The sequence below is a fragment of the Lepisosteus platostomus genome, chromosome 24 (assembly GCF_059453375.1).
Source record: "Lepisosteus platostomus isolate fLepPlt1 chromosome 24, fLepPlt1.hap1, whole genome shotgun sequence".
Lineage (NCBI taxonomy): Eukaryota > Metazoa > Chordata > Actinopteri > Semionotiformes > Lepisosteidae > Lepisosteus > Lepisosteus platostomus.
The window spans coordinates 895,778-914,188 of record NC_142634.1 but is presented as its reverse complement, the minus strand read 5'-3'; the positions used below and the strand labels follow the sequence as shown (position 1 = coordinate 914,188).

At 42.5% G+C, this 18,411-nt stretch overlaps 4 long non-coding RNA genes across 13 annotated transcripts in view; 2 read left to right on the top strand and 2 right to left on the bottom strand.

Moving 5' to 3' along the window:
• The window catches only part of LOC148641333 (uncharacterized), a 338,459-nt gene that overhangs the window by 289,588 nt on the left and 30,460 nt on the right, over positions 1 to 18,411 (top strand). The gene's annotated exons all lie outside the window — the stretch shown is intronic.
• On the bottom strand, positions 1,438 to 8,545 carry LOC148641337 (uncharacterized). The gene is made up of 4 exons (XR_015929898.1): positions 8,345 to 8,545; positions 7,859 to 8,164; positions 7,632 to 7,721; positions 1,438 to 7,154 (listed from the first exon to the last, which is right to left on the bottom strand). It is a non-coding gene; the product is annotated as an uncharacterized LOC148641337 (long non-coding RNA).
• LOC148641336 (uncharacterized) overlaps positions 8,098 to 18,411 on the top strand; it is a 13,439-nt gene continuing 3,125 nt past the window's right edge. For 3 of the 10 annotated variants that reach the window (XR_015929896.1, XR_015929889.1, XR_015929888.1), the window contains exons 1-8: positions 8,098 to 8,220; positions 9,509 to 9,606; positions 9,694 to 9,807; positions 9,916 to 14,143; positions 14,236 to 15,669; positions 17,037 to 17,207; positions 17,421 to 17,644; positions 17,736 to 17,955. This is a non-coding gene — a long non-coding RNA (uncharacterized LOC148641336). Of the gene's footprint in view, positions 8,221 to 9,494; positions 9,607 to 9,693; positions 9,808 to 9,915; positions 14,144 to 14,235; positions 15,670 to 17,036; positions 17,208 to 17,420; positions 17,645 to 17,735; positions 17,956 to 18,411 lie in introns of all 10 variants that reach the window. The other 7 variants (XR_015929894.1, XR_015929891.1, XR_015929895.1 and 4 more) reach the window with 7 other exon arrangements.
• The window catches only part of LOC148641335 (uncharacterized), a 17,203-nt gene continuing 16,695 nt past the window's right edge, over positions 17,904 to 18,411 (bottom strand). Inside the window, exons 6-8 of the long non-coding RNA XR_015929899.1 lie at positions 18,237 to 18,357; positions 18,086 to 18,129; positions 17,904 to 17,987 (exon numbers count right to left, since the gene is read on the bottom strand). This is a non-coding gene — a long non-coding RNA (uncharacterized LOC148641335). The remainder of the gene's footprint in view (positions 17,988 to 18,085; positions 18,130 to 18,236; positions 18,358 to 18,411) is intronic.

Here is an 18,411-nt window from a genome sequence, read left to right as displayed (position 1 = left end):
TCCTGGGTTACATTCACGCAGACCTGTTTTTTCAGGACAAACTACGACTGAATGGCGTAGACCTGAAAATAAAACTCATGCGCAACAGAGATGCTTTCTGCTTAATGAACGTCGGAGAACACAAACTGAGCGTACTCTCTGCATCTTTGTCTCTGAAAAGAGTCAGAGTGTCACCCAGGGTCAGACTGGGACACGCCGAAGCACTCCTGATGGCCAACGCTAAATACCCCAAAGACCGCGTACAGATGAAAGTTTTCAGTCTGCCTGCAGGGAGCCGTGTGTGTAACCAAGAAAACCTCTTTCTCGGGCAGTTACCCAAAGTGGTAATTCTGGGGTTTGTGGGCAATGCGGCATTCAGCAGCAGTTTTACACAAAACCCCTTCAATTTTAAACACTACAACGTTAACTTTCTGGCTCTCTACGCGGACGGTGAACAAATCCCCACTACCAACCAGACTTCCAGAATGGACATTGCGTCTGTGAATATTTTAATCTGGTGGAAACATCCGGGAAGCGTCTGAAAGACAAACCACTTCTGGTGGACTGCGAGGAGTACGCCCGCGGTTACACATTGTTCGCTTTCAACCTCAGCCCGACAACGAGTGCACAGGGCATTATTCACTTATCAAAATGGGTCATCTGAGAGCTGAAATACGCTTCGCGCTACCGCTACCCACTACAGTTAACATGGTTGTGTATGCGCTGTTCGACAACATGATAGAGCTTGATATGAGACGTCAAGTAATTTACGACTTCAGCTAAAAAGCATGGGAGGCCACACAACCTGCACATAAAGATGAACACCAAACAGCTGGAAGACATTCTAACCCGAGACCGCTACACCCGAGACAGTTTTCTAGGTGTGTTCCCCAGTGATGCCCTACCGCGTGAGAGACTGGCGCGGCGCCCGCTGAGTTTAATAGTTAATACTCACCCACACGACCGCCCCAGTGAACACTGGCTTGCTATTTACTTACCCAATGACGAGGGAGCAGAATTTTCGACTCCTACGGATTTTCACCCAAAGCCTTTCTTTCCCAACAACATTATTGATTTCTTAAACAGAAATGCTAATTCCATATTTTACAACAACAGACAATTGCAAGATTCTTTTGCGGTGACCTGCAGTCTACATTGCGTCTTTTTTTCTCTACCATAGATGTAAAGGCTTATCTTTTAGAAACATTTTAGAACTTTATTCTACGAATGCAATCCAGAATGACCGCATGGTGGAAATGTTTCTGAAAAACCGACGCTGTGTGAGACGGAGACCCCTGTACCCTTTTAAGCCATTTGAAAATAAGAATGTTCAATTATACGGGTGTTTACGACAATTTAAAACGTCATAAATGTTAATTGACCGTCTAAAATAAAACTGAAATCGAACCATTTAATTGTCAATGTGGTTATTACTTAAAAAAGAACACAAAACATGAATTAAAATCAATACAATATTTTTATTATACATTCACGGTTATAGTGAATTTTATTACAAACATTTTTAACTATGTTGCTCGCGCTTTTTCATATACATTTCAAGTCATTTATCACAAACGCACATACCCAGAGAAAAAATGTTACAAAGACAACCATGTGAGTCTAGGTATTAATGATCGTCTCCTTTCAGCGGTTATCTTAGAGACCGGGTCGACAGTCGACAACTCTACCGGTTGTTTTAAAGTTTTGACCGACGCTGCACACCCCAGCGGGGTATCCTTGAGTTTTTCAAGTAGCTCTCGGTTACCAGCGTTGGCTAGCAAGGTGCCCGGCACGTTGATTTCTGCCATAGCCTCCATGAACAGATCCCAACCTTTTGGCTTCTTACCGACCGCAACTGCTTGCTGCTGCGTGAGAGCCCTCAACGGGTGCCCCCTTGTACACAAATTCCCCTTTTTCATTCCAGGCTATTAATGGTTCATTGCGGGCCATGGTCTTTAAGAATATCTCGGCATTTCTCCGGAACCGCCGAGACAGGCTGTCCAAAATATACCCAAAGTCAGCGTCGCTTGATGACGGCGGTTGTGCTAACGTGTGTGATAGCTCGGTGGGTGCATTTTCCGGTAGCACAACGGTTAAAGTCCCCTTTTCGGAAGTCTCCTGGCGTACTAATGTCAAATACCGTTGTAACACCTGGCTGTACAATTTCACTTTTCATATTCGGCTAGATGTGAGTTCTGAAGAATGTCTCTCATTTCATCATCCAACCGACGGGTTGTTATTTTTCTTACATCGCTTTCAAGCCCAGACCACTCTCGGAGTCGATCGAGCTGTTTCTGAGGTACCAGGTACATTTTTTCAGCGTACTCCATTATTGACTTTGTAGAAGCCCCATAATCAATGGTACTGCAATACTCAACAGGGTCCCGATAAAACCGCTGGACTGGTTCACCAAGAGTCTCTTTCTTTTAAGAGAAAGACCCTTTCGACTCAACGTCTTTATAAGCTTATGCTTTCTCTTCAGGGTCCCAAACTGCTTAGCAGATAACGGTATGTTCCCTTTCAAGGTATTCAAGGCGATTTCAGCTATGGCCTGTACAAGATCATTTGTAGCCCCGCAGAGAATAGCTTTCCACTGATTGGGGGCGGCTTTTACCAGAAAATGTAAGAGAGTCAGGTTTCTCCAAATGTGTGAAAACATGACGACGCCCCGAACGTGTTTTTTCGACTGAGTCTGTGGTTGCGAGATCACCGACTTTTAGATTATTTTATTTTAATACATAAGCCATGGGTACATCTGGGGGGAAAAGACCTGTTCGCAATCTGGAGTCATCTGGGGTGTCGGCATTTAAATCCACCAACAAGTAACCGAAAGGTTTTTTTAGTAGCGTCCTCGAACGCTTCAGAAAAAAATGTGGCTTTACCGGGGTACGTCTGCCGGGATAGGGTTGTAATCTGTAGTTTATCTCTAGGGTTTTTAAACAGCACCATGTACTTTGTATTTAACGCTATGGTTCTACTTTTCCGGCCTTCACAAAACACAGTTTGGACGATATACATGATGCTGAGGTTTTGGTGGTGTACTGTACGTACAGTATTTGGTAAAAGCTTTTTCTATCTCATTATTTTCACACTCAGACTCCATCAAATCATCAACTATAATCAAATTTACTCTACCCGGCGGCAGTAGCTGGTCTTCGGAAAACGACGTCGGTAGTCCTTCTATAAACTGAATGTATGGAAATTTCACAAGCAACTCAGCGTATAGAGGTTGTCAGCAGCTGTAACACCAGACTATGTTTTCGGGTTTACGAGTCGTAACGGTATCACCGTTCTCCAAGAGTTGTTTTATAAAATAACTTTTACCGCAATTTGAGGGTCCGGACAAAATGCATGAAAAAGGGTGTTTTAACCTGACATCCATCGTGTTAATATCTGTAGGGCAACAATGACTAATTTTCTTGCAGCACCCGCTTGTCGTACACCACCTTCTGGGTTTTCTTTAAGGTCCGGGTCTCAATGCGCCAATCCTTTTTAACACGCGCGATCATCGGCTGTTGAATAGAAATGTTTAAATTCCCGGCACTCTGCATAAGGGTTAAAGCCATAGTCAAAAACCAAGTCCCGCAGACTCTCAAAGTTAACTTTTTCACAATTGTTCACATTGAGAGTAATGCCTTTCACCTTTAAACAGGCTTAACACAAACTCGGTCATGTGTTGTCCAGCATCGATTTCGCTGGTCAGCTCACCCAAATAGTCACCCAGCCCCGGATTCCACTCACCCTCCCGGCTCACAAAGATAACGGAATCTGTGTCGTGGTACAGACAGCGGCCTTGCAAAGCATTTAGCAGATTGTATAACTCCAAGCGGGCATAGGCAGTTGTAAAGCTAGCAATGAAAATGTTAGTGTTTGAATGGCCTGCATAGTGGTGTTTAGTGGGTTTCCACATAACACAGGCTGTGTTTTCATCGATAAACTCGCAGGCTGACACCTCATGATATGGCGTAAATAAGTACCTGAACAATTCATCGGTGTTTCTCACAATGGTGGTCTGTGGTAAATTGTCTCTTTTGCCCATACTTGCCCCACAAACTGTTCAAAGCAATTTTTGAAAGCTGTCTTTTGGCCGGATTCTTTTTAATGTTGCCGGGGTCCAGCTGGACACCCTCTTTTCATAATATTCGCTGCTATATCTATGTTGTTTTGCGACATCTGGAAACCCGAAGCTTCCCGTTTCCCTTTCAGATGCATTTTGATGTAGTCAGAAAAAAGATCGTGTGAAATGCCAAATTTAGTAAATTGTACACACTATACTCCAGATCTAAGGCCATCTGTAATTCAGGGGTGCACCAGACACCAGTCAAGGCGCGATCTTCATCACTGTGCTCGCAGGGAGTGGTCTGTTTTGTTTCAGCACACGTACAACACAGTGTGAAAAACAGTTTTTTGTCAAATTTGGTTGGAAGAACTGGAAAGTACAAACGTCTGGGTGGGTAAACTTTCACCTTCGCTAAGCCGAAATACCATTTTAAATCTCCAAAGTTGTTATATATTATTCGGGGGTGCCCCAGTGGGTATTTTTTAGTTTTGTTCACAAATGGATACAGACTGGTGAAATCATAGTAATGATTTTTTTCACCGGGCTGCGCTGTGTAATGCAAACAAATAGCATTTGTTCTCCCCCCAAAAAGCAAATCACGTGGTTGCAGAGGCTCTGGTAACTGCGCAGCTGTTAGAAATTTACCCAAGTCTCCATTTTCAACAAGCATGTCTCTGAACTCGTGCTCCCACAAAACTTGCACGTTAAAACCTCTCATTTTTAGAAAATTAATTTTCACCATCGTCTTTCTGTACAACCAACCAAAAGTAGTGTTTGTTCGCGGATTAAACTCGTTTTCACAATAACAAACACTACCACCGTGAAAAAAGCAACCGTTGAACTCAAAGGCTGTCTCACCGGCCATGGTTAACACGTGTTGGATTTTAATGGGCTCTGTGTGTTTGATGTACATAAGCCACTGAATGCTGGGTGTAGAAAATCGTTTTTGCTGGCGGTGGTAATTGTCATGGGGTAGCAACGCTATCGTCTCTTCCTGTAAAAACATAAGTCTGAACATGGCCATGCAGACACTAGCGATGGTCACAAACTGAAAGGGGTCGATGCACACAACGCAGGCGGCCCCTGACTCACTCACGCGTGTCTGTCTGGTCATATTCATGACCTCGTCCCGAAACCTGACACAGCCTTCTCTTAGACTTGCCACATCCAAATGGCAGTAACGTTTCAACTCTCTCTAAGTTAAACACACTTCCCTTGCAATCTTCATACCAAACCAAAAACTCGGCTTTTTTGCTCGGCAGAAGTGTTCATCAAGTGTGGAAAATGACCCTTACCCCCGGGGAACCCCATGGCTGCCGGCAGTTTGCTTAATTTCATAGGTAGAAAGTTTAGAGAATCGATAAATCTGATGTTCAGAGCTTTTACGGTCATACACATTATCTTACCACCCTGATTTAATTAGTTCAATGTCCATCTTTTCATCTAACAACTGTCTGATTACTAGGTAATTGTCATATCCCTTGCCATTGTGCGATATGAACGTATATCGATAAATTGACACACAAAATCCTTAAGACAAGTTTCACCATAAAATTCCCAGCTTCGTTTATTGTTAATATGAAGGGCGTGGACGTAATTTGGTATGTGTGTTCCCGTTTCTTGCATGCATTCAAAGTCTAAAAAGATGTACATGTTTGAAATTTTGGGGTTGTCCAAAGGCGGTATGTAGCACAAATGTGTGTGAGGGGTGTCGATCACATTGTTACAACGCGTGCACAGTTTCTCTTTACATTTGTGACTTGCGAGGTTATAAACCCCACATTTCTCACAAAAGACCCTGCGCTCATACTTACTAACACCCGTCGCCGCATTCTGAAAGTGTCTCGCCAAACACTGAGTGCTACGACAAAAGACCTTACAGACCGGGCAATTCTGAATTTCTGCATCAATTTCGCAACACTGGGGATCTAAACAGGTTTCACAAGCTTTAACACAGGCTTGTGCATTCTTGTGGCTATACGCCGCATGGCAGTTAGTGCAAAAATACGCTGCCCCCACTAAAGCTTTAATATTTAAAACCCTTTAAAAATGCTCTTCATGCAGTAGAACAAAAAGTATTTTAGAATTTGGTGGTGTGGGCCCCGTTGAAAAATATTTCCAATCACCCTGGTCGTGGTCATGACCACCTTTAAATGTTTTTCAAAAGCAGTAATGTCTGACAAACAAATTTTCCGATTCTCTGGAAAACCCAACTCTTTGTGCATTCGTTTAGCGCCCTGTAACATTTTCCCATCAGTACAACCTTCATTCCACAAACCGTACACACTCCCGGCGAAACACAGATTACCCCCCATGTAATGTAAAGTCGATAAGGTGCGCTTTTTTCAGAGCAATTACCCGGCTGTACAGAACGGATTTAAATCTTCGGCGGGCACCCCCCTGCATATTCCGAACTATCGTCGCCACTAATCGGAGGCTGTCATCGGTGAGAACTTCTGTGTAGCTCTGTAGGAGGTCTGAGATGTGGCTTAAAAAATCGGCAGCATTTAATTCTCCGGGGTGTCTCCTGCGTGAGAACAAGGGTTTGTTAAAACCACCCGCAGTCGAACGCAGCTGTACAAAATCATTTGCCCCAATGTTTGGAGAAAGTTCATCCAATATTCTCTGGACTGCACCATGCACAGTGTCCATAGCCTGTACATACAAGGCTATTCTGTTGAGATTAACAAAACGAAATTTAGTCATTTATCCCGGTGGGTCTTCGCCAATGAACCATGAAATAGCATTATCAGGTAATGAAATCCAGAGGTTAGAGCGGCATCCTCTTTAGAAAATACGTCTAAGAGGCTAGCACCGTAAACCTGGATCGGTTTTGGAAACACTGAATGTACACTTGCTAAAGAGGCTCTTAGATTCTCTAAACCCCGCTTTTTATCCACCTCATTAGTGCCCTCCTTTGATACTAGCTGTGCAATATACCGCACTGAGTCTCCCAAATCACTAAGCACCAAGTCTCTAATTGCGTTATTATTTCGCTCCAAAGGCTTGACACGTTTGGTTTTGGGCAGAGTAGTAACAGCCGTCTTCGATGCAGTCACCACCTTAGGGTGCGACGTTTCCCCCACATTTGTTTCGCCGCTCGTCGATACAGCTGCTGTGTGAATAAATAAGACTTTTTAATACCATGCCAATGCTCCATATCTCAAAATCAGAAAACTACACTGTGATAAAAATAAAAGACTTTTCAACACAACAATCAATTAAATCTAAATGGTCAAAATCAGAAAACTACGATAACTATGATAAAAAAGCCACACGTGGTGCATCCTTACACAAAGGGCTGCGGGTGAATGGAACAAGTTACCCAGACATGTTGTTACACCGGTTTCCTTTAAGACTGTGGTGGCGCTACTGGGTCAAGTGGCATGGTTAACGGCATATAGACCCATGGCACAGACCAGTCGCTTTTAACTTTAAAAGCTAAGCAGTTTTAAAATAAGGCTTTTTAACACTCCCAAACAGAAAACAACGTGAACTAGGATCTTTTAACGAATTGACATTCTAACAAAAGAAGTAACGGTTACCGTAAGTGGATCATAACACATCTTGACCACGCTTAAATTATATTAACCTTTGGTTGTTGATTTCAGTCGTTTTGAGCTTGATGACCCTTTTAACGTGTTAGCGCGGCGTCGCAGTTTATTTTTTGAAGGTTAGGGTTCTGCACGGAGAGGGAAAATACCATTAGTGAAAGAACTCAACACTGCAAATTACCAAAAAATAGAAAAACGGTGGTAATTTTTATTATAGACACGTTTTAACTGGGCATGCTAAAATAATGTGTTATATAGTACCCACCTCTTCGTCCAGGCGATCTGATAATATGCTCCGCACCCTCTGGTATGACGTGAACATCTGCATGTGTCTCCACAAGGTTTTGCAGTGGTATTGTAAACCCCAAATGAGGTTTTTTTTAAATGTGTAGCGACTTGTCCCTTCGTCCGTGTCTGTGGAATAGACTCATGCGTGTATTGGTGTGGAGAAAGTACTCCTGTGTCTTTAAGACTCACATGGTCGTAAAGCGTTATTCAAAACATTGTCGTAATTACTCACCAGTGTTGGGCTGCGCCGTAACTGGTCTTTTTACAGCTGTGGTTTTTGGGGCTAATGGAAATGAATGGATACACACAGTCACGACCACATTATGGAACAACTCCCTGGTAATTCCATTATAATAATTCAATATTGCCTAGTATACAAATATTAAACAACGTTTTGCAACTATTGCTAACATGAGACATGCACCGTGACGTAATTTTCTCACTATAAGCCAGATATACATACCGCTGAAATTCGTGGAGTCCTCGTCTTCGTCTATCAAATTGAACAGTGTTAAGTCTGTAAATAAACTATCTTCAGACTGTTGTACAGTAATTGATCGGCATGATCCATTCTGAAGAGTTAGGCGATAACGCGAGACTGTAAGAATTGGAATCCAGCCAAATCTTTGCCTGTTACACCGCTGGTACTTATACCCCAAACCGATAAACATTCTCTTCTAAGAAACACACATGCCCCCCCCCATAAAACCATTAATCTTAGGTATCATTGGGCGTGCACGTACTGGTTTGTAGAAATTATTTTAAGAAACATTTTAGAAAACGTTTTAGACTGTTATAATGTTAAAATCTATATTATTTTAAGACATACAACGGTGTATAAATTTCACAGCGGTTAAAATGTGGTGAAAATGTGCCTCGGTGTCTGTGTTTGATTCGCCAACAGACCGCTAAGAATATTATTAAGCAAAATGTTTTTATTAACGGTATAGCTATAAGAAAATGTATCTATTCTTTATATCGACGTGTTCACAAACCAAGCTTGACGTTTTGAGGTTTTACTTTTCGCGATGCGATGTTAAGAATATTTTTGCATGAAAAACATGTGGTGATTATAAATTAGAAAACGTTACATGAATATAAAATGTTTATTAACTTTCCCTGAGGTCAATTTTAGCCCCCCCCCACTCTGCATTCCAGAGCTTTTAAGTACTGTGACCCCCCCCCCCCCTCCACCACCGCACGTCTCCAAAATATCTCTAATACGTGATTTTAAAACTTTAAGATCAATCCGTTAAAGTATAAAGAACAACACCCCATCATTTGTTGCCTGTTAATACCTTAAAGACTTTTACGCTTGCGGTGTGTGGAAATGTATTTCAAACTTTCGAAAAAAGGTGTCGCGAATGTGTTATTACATTATTTTAAAAACTTTAAGGCCAACCCCGCGTGTTTTAAAATTTCTTTTCTGGGCAAACACATAATTTGTGTTTGCGTTGTGTGTTAATACTTTTAAAGTTTAAAACTTATAAACTGATAAGTGAATACTTTTCGCTCTTGATAAAACAATGGCGGGGGGGGGGGGTCGTTCTAAAGCAACACAACCAATTGAAAAATGTAGGCGTGGTTACACCATTGGCGCATATTCGTAAAAGCTCCGGCTTGACAGGGTCGCAGTGCGTCCCTGGAGCTGTCAGACACCGCCTGTTGTTGGGAGCTTCTTTGTGTGGAGAAACATCGGGGTCCGCTGCTCTACAAAGTGAAGAGGTATGCGGCTAAAATATTTTTTCTGATCGTGGAATTGTTGTATCGGCGCTTAGTGTATGTCATTTTAAGACTTGGTCTTCTTTTTAGCAAAACCCAACCCCGCCCTCTGCCCCATGTGACAGCGGCGGGCGTGTGAGTTCAGATGGGGTACCAGATATTGAAGAACTGCCGGGTGTTAGTGATGATATCTCGCTACAAATGGTAAATATTAACGAAAAACCTTAGCTCAAAAGTGCATTAAATGCTCGATATTTTAGGTACAAAGCATGTCTATTTTGTTAAGCCTTCCTTTTCTTTTTCCTTTAATAGAATAAAGAGGAGGTCGACGGTCAATCTTCAGACTACCAGCACAACTGAATGTTTCGTGTCTATGCTTGTGTGTTCGGCCAAATGTTAATAAAGCTGATGCCTAACCAGGTTTAGCTAACGATGTCCCTAATGAGCCTGATGTTATGGCCCAGATTGTGAAAGCAGTAGTTAATTGTATCTTCTAACACTGTTTAAAGGGGGTCCTGGTTGATGACTGCCTGGCCTGTTTGATTGACCATCCCGGTCAGCGGGGTCACACATGCCTGTCTGTCGGCTACACAGATGGGTTTGAAGATGTGACGTTTGCTGCTTTAGAAATTTATAAGTCTCTCAGTTTAGCCCGAATTTTTTCCGAAGGGCATGTTATCGCAATGTGGGCATTAACACTTCACCAGTGGATTATCCTTTCTGGTTTGAAATAAAGTGTCAGTTTTATACATTTTTCCTTACTGTCTATGGGATCATTGTTTGGGGGTGTAAATGTAAGACATATTATCAAACTTTGGTCTTCTGCTTTATTAAATTTATTGGAGTGTATTGAATAGACCTTCAATGGTGATGTGCCTTTCTGGGAAGGTGGTTCTGCCACAGACATGGTATGGAGCCTTCATGATTTGATGTGGTAAGGTGGAAACGATTGCTCTTATGTTGCCCAAGTACCAGTTGATAATTGATTCCCACCATGCATTCCGATAGACTGGGAAGTGAAGATGCCTTGCAGGTGTTCTGTATCAAAACACTACAGATATTCTCTTAAATCAGATCAGCTTTTATTATTTTGAGTGTAGAACTACTCAGACAGCATTCAAATGCTACTTCAGCTTTCTGGCCTATTATCCTTTGTAAACACAAATTCTACACAGCACAGGGGGGAGGAAAAACCTCATTTAACTGCAAGAAAACCTCCGGGAGTTCACGGCTTGGGAGTCCAATTTTGGATCATAGATGTTTTGTGAGAAGTTCTCTAATATTAGATTCTATGTTGACTTTACCTGGTTCAGCATCTACTGGTAATTTTGGAAATCTGAATAGCTTTAGATCCCAGAAGGGTTTTGAAAGTCTTGTGTATTGTTACAGGTAATGGTGTCCATTTCTTTGTCACTGATTGCAAGCTATTCAAAGACTAAATAATGAAACCAGGCCATGCATTTTGTCAATCTTGAAAAATAGGGGACACTTATTTTAGGAAGTGCAGGGCTGATGCTGAGCTTAACAGTGCGGTAATTGGGCATTGCATGAAGGCTCTGAATCTCTGCTTTCAAATGCTCTTGGTTTAAACCTTGTAATATGCACCTGGCTTCCCTAATCCTTGATGGAACTGAAAATCCATCTTGCAAAATTGATATCAAGGAAATTTTAAAAGAAATGGGAAGAACACACAGCATTTTCAAACTTAAATAACTTCATATCAAAAGGGAGAGCTGACAATGAAGTCTTTGAATCGCTGATCAGCGAAGATGAAATTTAAGAGCAATAAAAAAGACCTCTGCGCCAGGTCCCGACAACATAGATTGGCACGTCATCCAAGATCTGGAAGGTGATGGAGTGACGCTATTCCAGCTGTTTAACCTATGGCTAATCACAGGGCACATCCCTAAAAAATTGAAACAGTGCAAAACAATCTTAATACCGAAGACCTCGGACGAGAAGAGTCTGGAAGACATTGGAAACTGGAGACCCATCACCATCAGGTCAATGCTCCTCAGACTCTTCTCTAGAATAATCACAAAACGCCTCAAAAGAGCTTGCCCAATAAACCAAAGACAACGAGGCTTCATCGAAGCTTCTGGCTGCTCAGAAAACCTAACAACCCTACAGTATATACTGGAAAATGCCAAGAAATCATGCAAACAAATTACAGTGGTGTTTATTGATATCGCTAAAGCATTTGAATCTGTGTCTCATGATCACATCTTCCAAGTATTGAGACAAAAAGAACTGGATAACCACATAATAGATCTAATAGAAGATTCATATCAAGGCTGTAAAACCACAATATAAACCAAAAACCAGTCCTCACAAGAAATCTCCATTAAAGTAGGAGTTAAGGAAGGCAATCCCATGTCACCCATACTATTCAACCTTGCAATGGATCCCTTGATCAATGCCTTGGAGGAACTCGGATGCGGCTTCAAAACCGCAGCTGGAAACATCTCAATGCTGGCATTTGCGGACAACCTGGTCCTGCTGAGCAACAGCTGGGAGGGGATGAAAAGAAACATCAGCATCCTTGAAGAATTCTGCGCACAGACAGGTCTGATGGTTCAAGCCAAAAAATGCCACGGGTTCCAAATTTCACCCACCAAGGACTCATATGTCATTAACAACTGCGAGAACTGGTCAATAAATGGCAACAAACGCCATATGATAACTCCTACTGAGTCCGAAAAATACCTGGGACTCAAAATTAACCCGTGGTCAACAACAAAACTATCAGAAGCTTCTAATTTAATCCAAACATGGATTCATAAAATTGATAAAGCACCTCTGAAACCTTCACAGAAGGTAACTATCCTCAATATCCACACAATCACCAGACTGATTTATCAAATGGACCATGCGTATACCAATCAAACAACCCTCATGCCCTCTATGGTATCATAAGAAAAGCAGTCAAAAGCTGGCTGCGTCTCCCTGAGTCCACATGCAATGGACTAATCTACTCCAGGACAAGAGATGGGGGACTGGGCATAATCAAGCTAGCCAACCTGATACCATCAATTCAAATCGGAAGACTGCAACGCATGGCAATGTCATCAGACTCCACTGTCAGATCGCTAATGCAAACCAATGAAATACAAGAAAAATTCCAGAAAATATGGATCCATGCTGGAGGTGAAGAAGATCAGACCCCACAGTTATCTGACCCTTCAACCTTAACAATTCCAACAGATGAAATAACATACCCAGATGGTTGGGAATCCAAAAACAAACAAAAACCAAAATACAAAACACCCTGCAACTGGCGTAAAGACGAATTTGAAAACTGGACAAAACTACCAGTCCAAGGAGCAGGGATCAACAACTTCCAAGATGACCCCGACAGCAATTCCTGGCTATCTCACAATACGGATTTCAGAGAGAGGCACTTCATTGCAGCCCTTCAACTACGAGCCAACGTATACCCCACCAGAGAATGCCTAAATACAGGCCAGAGAGGGCTCCCAGCACTCTGCCGTAAATGCCAAGAGGTAACTGAAACCTGTTCCCACATACTCGGACAATGTCCAAGCGTACAAAACGCAAGGATTAAAAGGCACAACAAAATGTATGACATCCTAGCCGAAGAAGCTAAGTAGCATGATTGGGAGATCAGAAAAGAGCCACACTTCCGGCTCAAAGACACTAATGAGTTGAGGAAGACACTAATGTCTGGGCGGAGAGGTGGCTCTGTGGCTAAGGATCTGCGCCTGTGACTGGAAGGTTGCCGGTTCAAATCCCGCGGCCGGCAGAGGAATCCTACTCCGTTGGGCCCCTGAGCAAGGCCCTTAACCCCAACTGCTCCAGGGGCGCTGTACAATGGCTGACCCTGCGCTCTGACCCCAAGCTTCTCTCCCTGTGACTGGAAGGTTGCCGGTTCAAATCCCGCGGCCGGCAGAGGAATCCTACTCCGTTGGGCCCCTGAGAAAGGCCCTTAACCCCAACTGCTCCAGGGGCGCTGTACAATGGCTGACCCTGCGCTCTGACCCCAAGCTTCTCTCCCTGTCTGTGTGTGTGTGTCTCCATGGAGAAAAAGCTGGGGTATGCGAAAAGACAAATTCCTAATGCAAGAAATTGTATAGGGCTAATAAAGAAACATTTATTCTTCCGGAAGAAGAAGAGTGACCCAGGCTGGACTATACAGAAAACATGCTCTGGATGCTCCTGTCCTGGCTAGGTTTAAACAGTACCTTATCCAGGACCTGCGTGTGGTAAACTGCTCTCAGGAGGAAGATATTTAAAATTGGGCAGAGACTCACAAAGTACATATTTTAAGTCATTAGCACAGAATTCACCCATGTGAGATTGTGTCAGCCCTAAAAATAAACCCTTGAAACTTTTTTTTAGATATGTAAGGTTTCCAGATTCCTATTTTTATGGATCAGTCTGAAGCACTCTTGATGTTTCTGAAGGACGTTTCAAAAGCGAGCAATTTTTTTTACCAACTGAAGATCATCTTCCAGAGCATCCTAAAGGACATTCAGCAAAAAAACAGCAAGGATGTCTCACAGGAAGTCATCAGAAAGAGGTATTTTCCATTTAGAACTCTGATTCCAGTTGGTTTCCGGTTCCAGTACATGACAGGAATTGATGTTGATGGTATTACTCCTTCTGCCACAGATACAGACAGCTGCAGAGTCCTGGGCCAAGCGCTAGTGACTGCTGGAAGGTGCTGAGGGCTGCAAAGAGAGATGTGGAGCGGAACTGGAGAAGACGCACACCTCTGAAGACATCACCATGCCTGAGCAGCTTCTTGTGCTGTACTACCTGCAGGCCATTCTCCATTCTCCAGCTGAAGCACCTGCATCACCTAAGAATATGACAGTAAGAATGACAGTCTTGCATATTTCAGTTGTTTGGTCCAATTCTAACAATAACACAATGATCTGACATTTATAAAGAGACAGAATAACAGTTCTGGTCAGGGCTCATCACTGTCATTTAGGTGGCGCTCCCATTACTTAGGGCCTTTACAGGGAGACTGGACTGGAGGGAGGGGTGAGGGAGAAGATGCTCTCAGCTCTGTGTTCAGTCAAGCAGATTGAACACACTGGAGAGCGGAAGTGTGAGAGTGGAATTTGATCTCCACCCCAACTTCTCTTCAGTAACTCCATATGGAACAAGAGTTAATGAATGGCAAGCATCAGGTTCAAACAGCCTCAGTAGCACTAAATCGTAATGATTCATGATGACACCTCCTCAGGATCTATGTAAGCCCCTTCTCTCCTTCACATTCATCTTTTGCACCTCTCTTCCACACCATCCCCTACTTGTGAGTCCTCATTGGGATCCCAGCAGCCTCGTCCTACAGAAGCTTAGCACCCAGCCAAGTGGGTCAGACTGACTGACTTAAACACTCAACACTCTCCATATACTTAATTACTGGGTGCTGCTGTTGCTACTGTAAAATGATCATTGGCAGTTTTGAATCGGATATTATTTATTGAATTGCTTGTGATTTCAAGTCCAGTAATGGATGCAGAGAAAGAATTTTGTGTCACAAAGAGGACAAAAACTGGCGAAAATAGCAGTGACACAAGCACACAACCTCCTCACAGCAGCTGCCATGCTTTGCCTGAATGAAGAAGAGGAACATGTAAGTCTAGTTACGCTGATATACTCTCTCCAGTTCATTGCCAACATCTGTCTTCGGCATTCAACAATAGTTGAAAAGTACAATAACTGCATTTTGTCTGTTTTTTCAGATGTTTCACTTTTACTTCACTAAAATACACTGTACTGCCACTGATAGCATCGGTGGAACAGAGACTGAAATTGTTTTCATTTCTTCTGTGGGGGAGCCAATTTATAATCCTTCCAACGACTTGCAAAGACTGCATGAGAAGTAAACTAAATCACAAAGTTGTTTTAATGTATTAATTGAACTGTCTGTGGCTTGGAAACAATAATATACTGTGTGTATGTGTTTGTTTTGTAGATACCATCTTCCACTCACCACCAGCCAGGCTGCCAGGAGGGCATTTGAGACGGCCACAGAGAGGCTCACAGATGCACAAGAGAGCATCGTGGCGGTTTATCTGGCCCACTCAGATGGTACTGCAGAGAAACACTACAGCAGTAGTTCTCAAACTTTTTGGACCAAGTACCACCCCTAATCCAACCAAAGCATCCAAGTACCACCTACAAGTCATCATCTCATAGGAACCCTAGAAATTCTCAATGACCAACATGAACGCATGTGCACACACACTCACACATACATATAATAAATATTATAATAATAAACTTTGTTTGATATATTAAAATGTGGCTTCTCAAAGTGTTTTTCAGAAAAAAAACCCAACAGCAAATAAAAATAAAAAAGCACAATTTCAGTGAGAGGGGTGAGCCTGTTTAGTCGAGCAAAGCAGACGTGAATTAATTTTTCGAGCCTTGATACAATTCACAACAGTCTTAACAGATTTTAAATCGTCAGGCATTTTCTTGACAACAAAGGTCTTGAGGTGGATGTTGCAATGAAACCATTAATTTTTGGAGCAACCTCTCTAATTCTGCAACTACACCGCTGTGTCGGCTTGTCATTGCTCTAGCACCGTCTGTACAAACTCCGACACTTTTTATCCAGTCGATGCCATTCTCTTCGATAAATTCATTCAGAAGCTGAAATATGTGCTCTCCTGTAGTTCCTGTTGGTAGCAGCTTACAGAAAAGAAAGTCCTCACGGGACGTACCCTCAAACTCGTATCTAACGTAAACGAGCAAATTGGCCAAATCTGCTACAGACTCATCTAATTGCAGTGAAAAACATCTGCTAATCTTAAAGCGCTCTATCAATGTACTTTTAATATCATCCGCCATTTCAATAATTCTATGAGTGACTGTGTCTTTCGGGGGGGGCAGCAGGTCGAGCTGTTTAGCAGCTTTTTCTCCACACATAAAATGTGTCAGCTCTTTTGCCAACGGTAAATAAGGTTCTTCAAAAATAGTTTGGAGCTTACCTGCTTTAGCAATCCGCAAGCTTGCATTTTTCTGCGTTTCCGTATTTATTTTAAGTTTTTATTTCATGCGCATGGGAGCGAAACACAGAGACACTTGGTGTATTTTTCTCAAATTAACCTAGAACAGTTCTTAAGTACTTTTCTGTTATCTATCACGCTTTCCTGTCCTCACAAGATTACCAGCATTCACAGCGCGTATTTCTATTCATTCCTGTGTTTTCAACATTGGCATTGTTCCAAAATCACGCAAATTCTCCACCTCCCTATATGCTGGAGATGAGTTTTGTTTTAAATACAATTGGTCACTTACATTCATAGCATGCATTCCTATAAAGTGGTATAGAATTACATAGTATCTTTTGTGTCCACTGAAGTATTAGCATGCGCTGTATCGTAGTACGTAGGCTGCGTATTTGACACGTATTAAAACAGAAAATATGAAAACCCATCTCGATTTTTCAGGACACACAAAACAGTTCCAGGGTCATATGGCGTACCAGCTGGCGGCGCTCCACGTACTACTGCTGGTACGTGTACCAAAGTTTGAGAACCACTGCACTAGAGGATGCTGACACATGACAACATCTGCTTAGCCATTGAAGTCATTGAAGGTGTTGCAGAGGAGGGAGCTCAGTAAGTGTCACCATGTTCTGAATTAATGACAAAATATTCTTGTGTCAAAAACAGCGATTACTTCATGCTTTTGAAACATCAAGAGAGCAATCGCCACTCAGTGCTGCAGGATACACATCTACTGTGTTACTGGAAGAGGAAACACCACTTTCAGTTCTTTTCAGCCAACATGTTACAGAGATTATTGTGATCTAATATTCGCTTTTACATCAGATCAACACCAACATCCGCTGTGGCAGCTGCAGGATCTGGAAATCTGGAAGATAGATGATGCCACAGCCTTCCAGGAGCTGACACAGGAGTTTCCAGTGTTGTTAGATGCGCAGCTTTCCAGAAAGAAAGAGCGCCTGAGACTGACTGGAAGTCATGACTGACACAGTTACGACAGGTGGAGATCAGATCAGATCAGAGGAAGATGAGACTGCAGAACATTATTGGTAAGTTTACACATCAATTATTTTCACTGAGAAACAGACAAAGTGAATTTGGAATCAATTCTGAGGGTTTCTGTTCTGGTTTTCATTCCAGATCATTATGCTTGACGGTTACCAACAGAAGGCCAGGTGACCCGCTAGTTTCAAAACATGGGCTGGACTGCAAATACACCAACAGCGTCTGAAGTGCTTGAGAAGTGGAAGCCCACACAGATGCACAACCAAATGAAAGGCAAATTAAAAAGATGGAAAGCGTCAAACCTGGAGAGGCCTGAGTATCACCGACGATCCAGAGGTGGTGTGTGAATACCATGGTGAGGTCATCGCAAAGACAGCTGCAGAAGCCCTAAAGGCACAGATGGCAGAGGGAGAGATGAGATGTCTGTTCTTTTTTGATGGACCTACACAAAAAATGTGCATTTATGTATGTGAAGAACATTGCACCTGTCACACGGAAAAGGAGATGATCGGAAGGCGGATAAATTCCTCTAAGAAAAAAGACAACATCAGGGCTGTTAGAGAGTCATTCAGGGTGAAGGACAGTCTCTGGAGTGGTTGGATAACTGACCAGTTCCAGAAAATACTTTGAACATACCTGTATATGTTGAACATATTTTCTTTTAACTATTAAAGATAGTGTCTTCTTGTGACTTGAAATCCATCTCAGTATTGCTTGTGTCATTGTTTTGAAGATGACATGTCTCGTTCTCCAACAGCTAGGACACCAGGAGGGGATAAGAGACAGTAGAAAAGTAGATAAATTAAGCTCA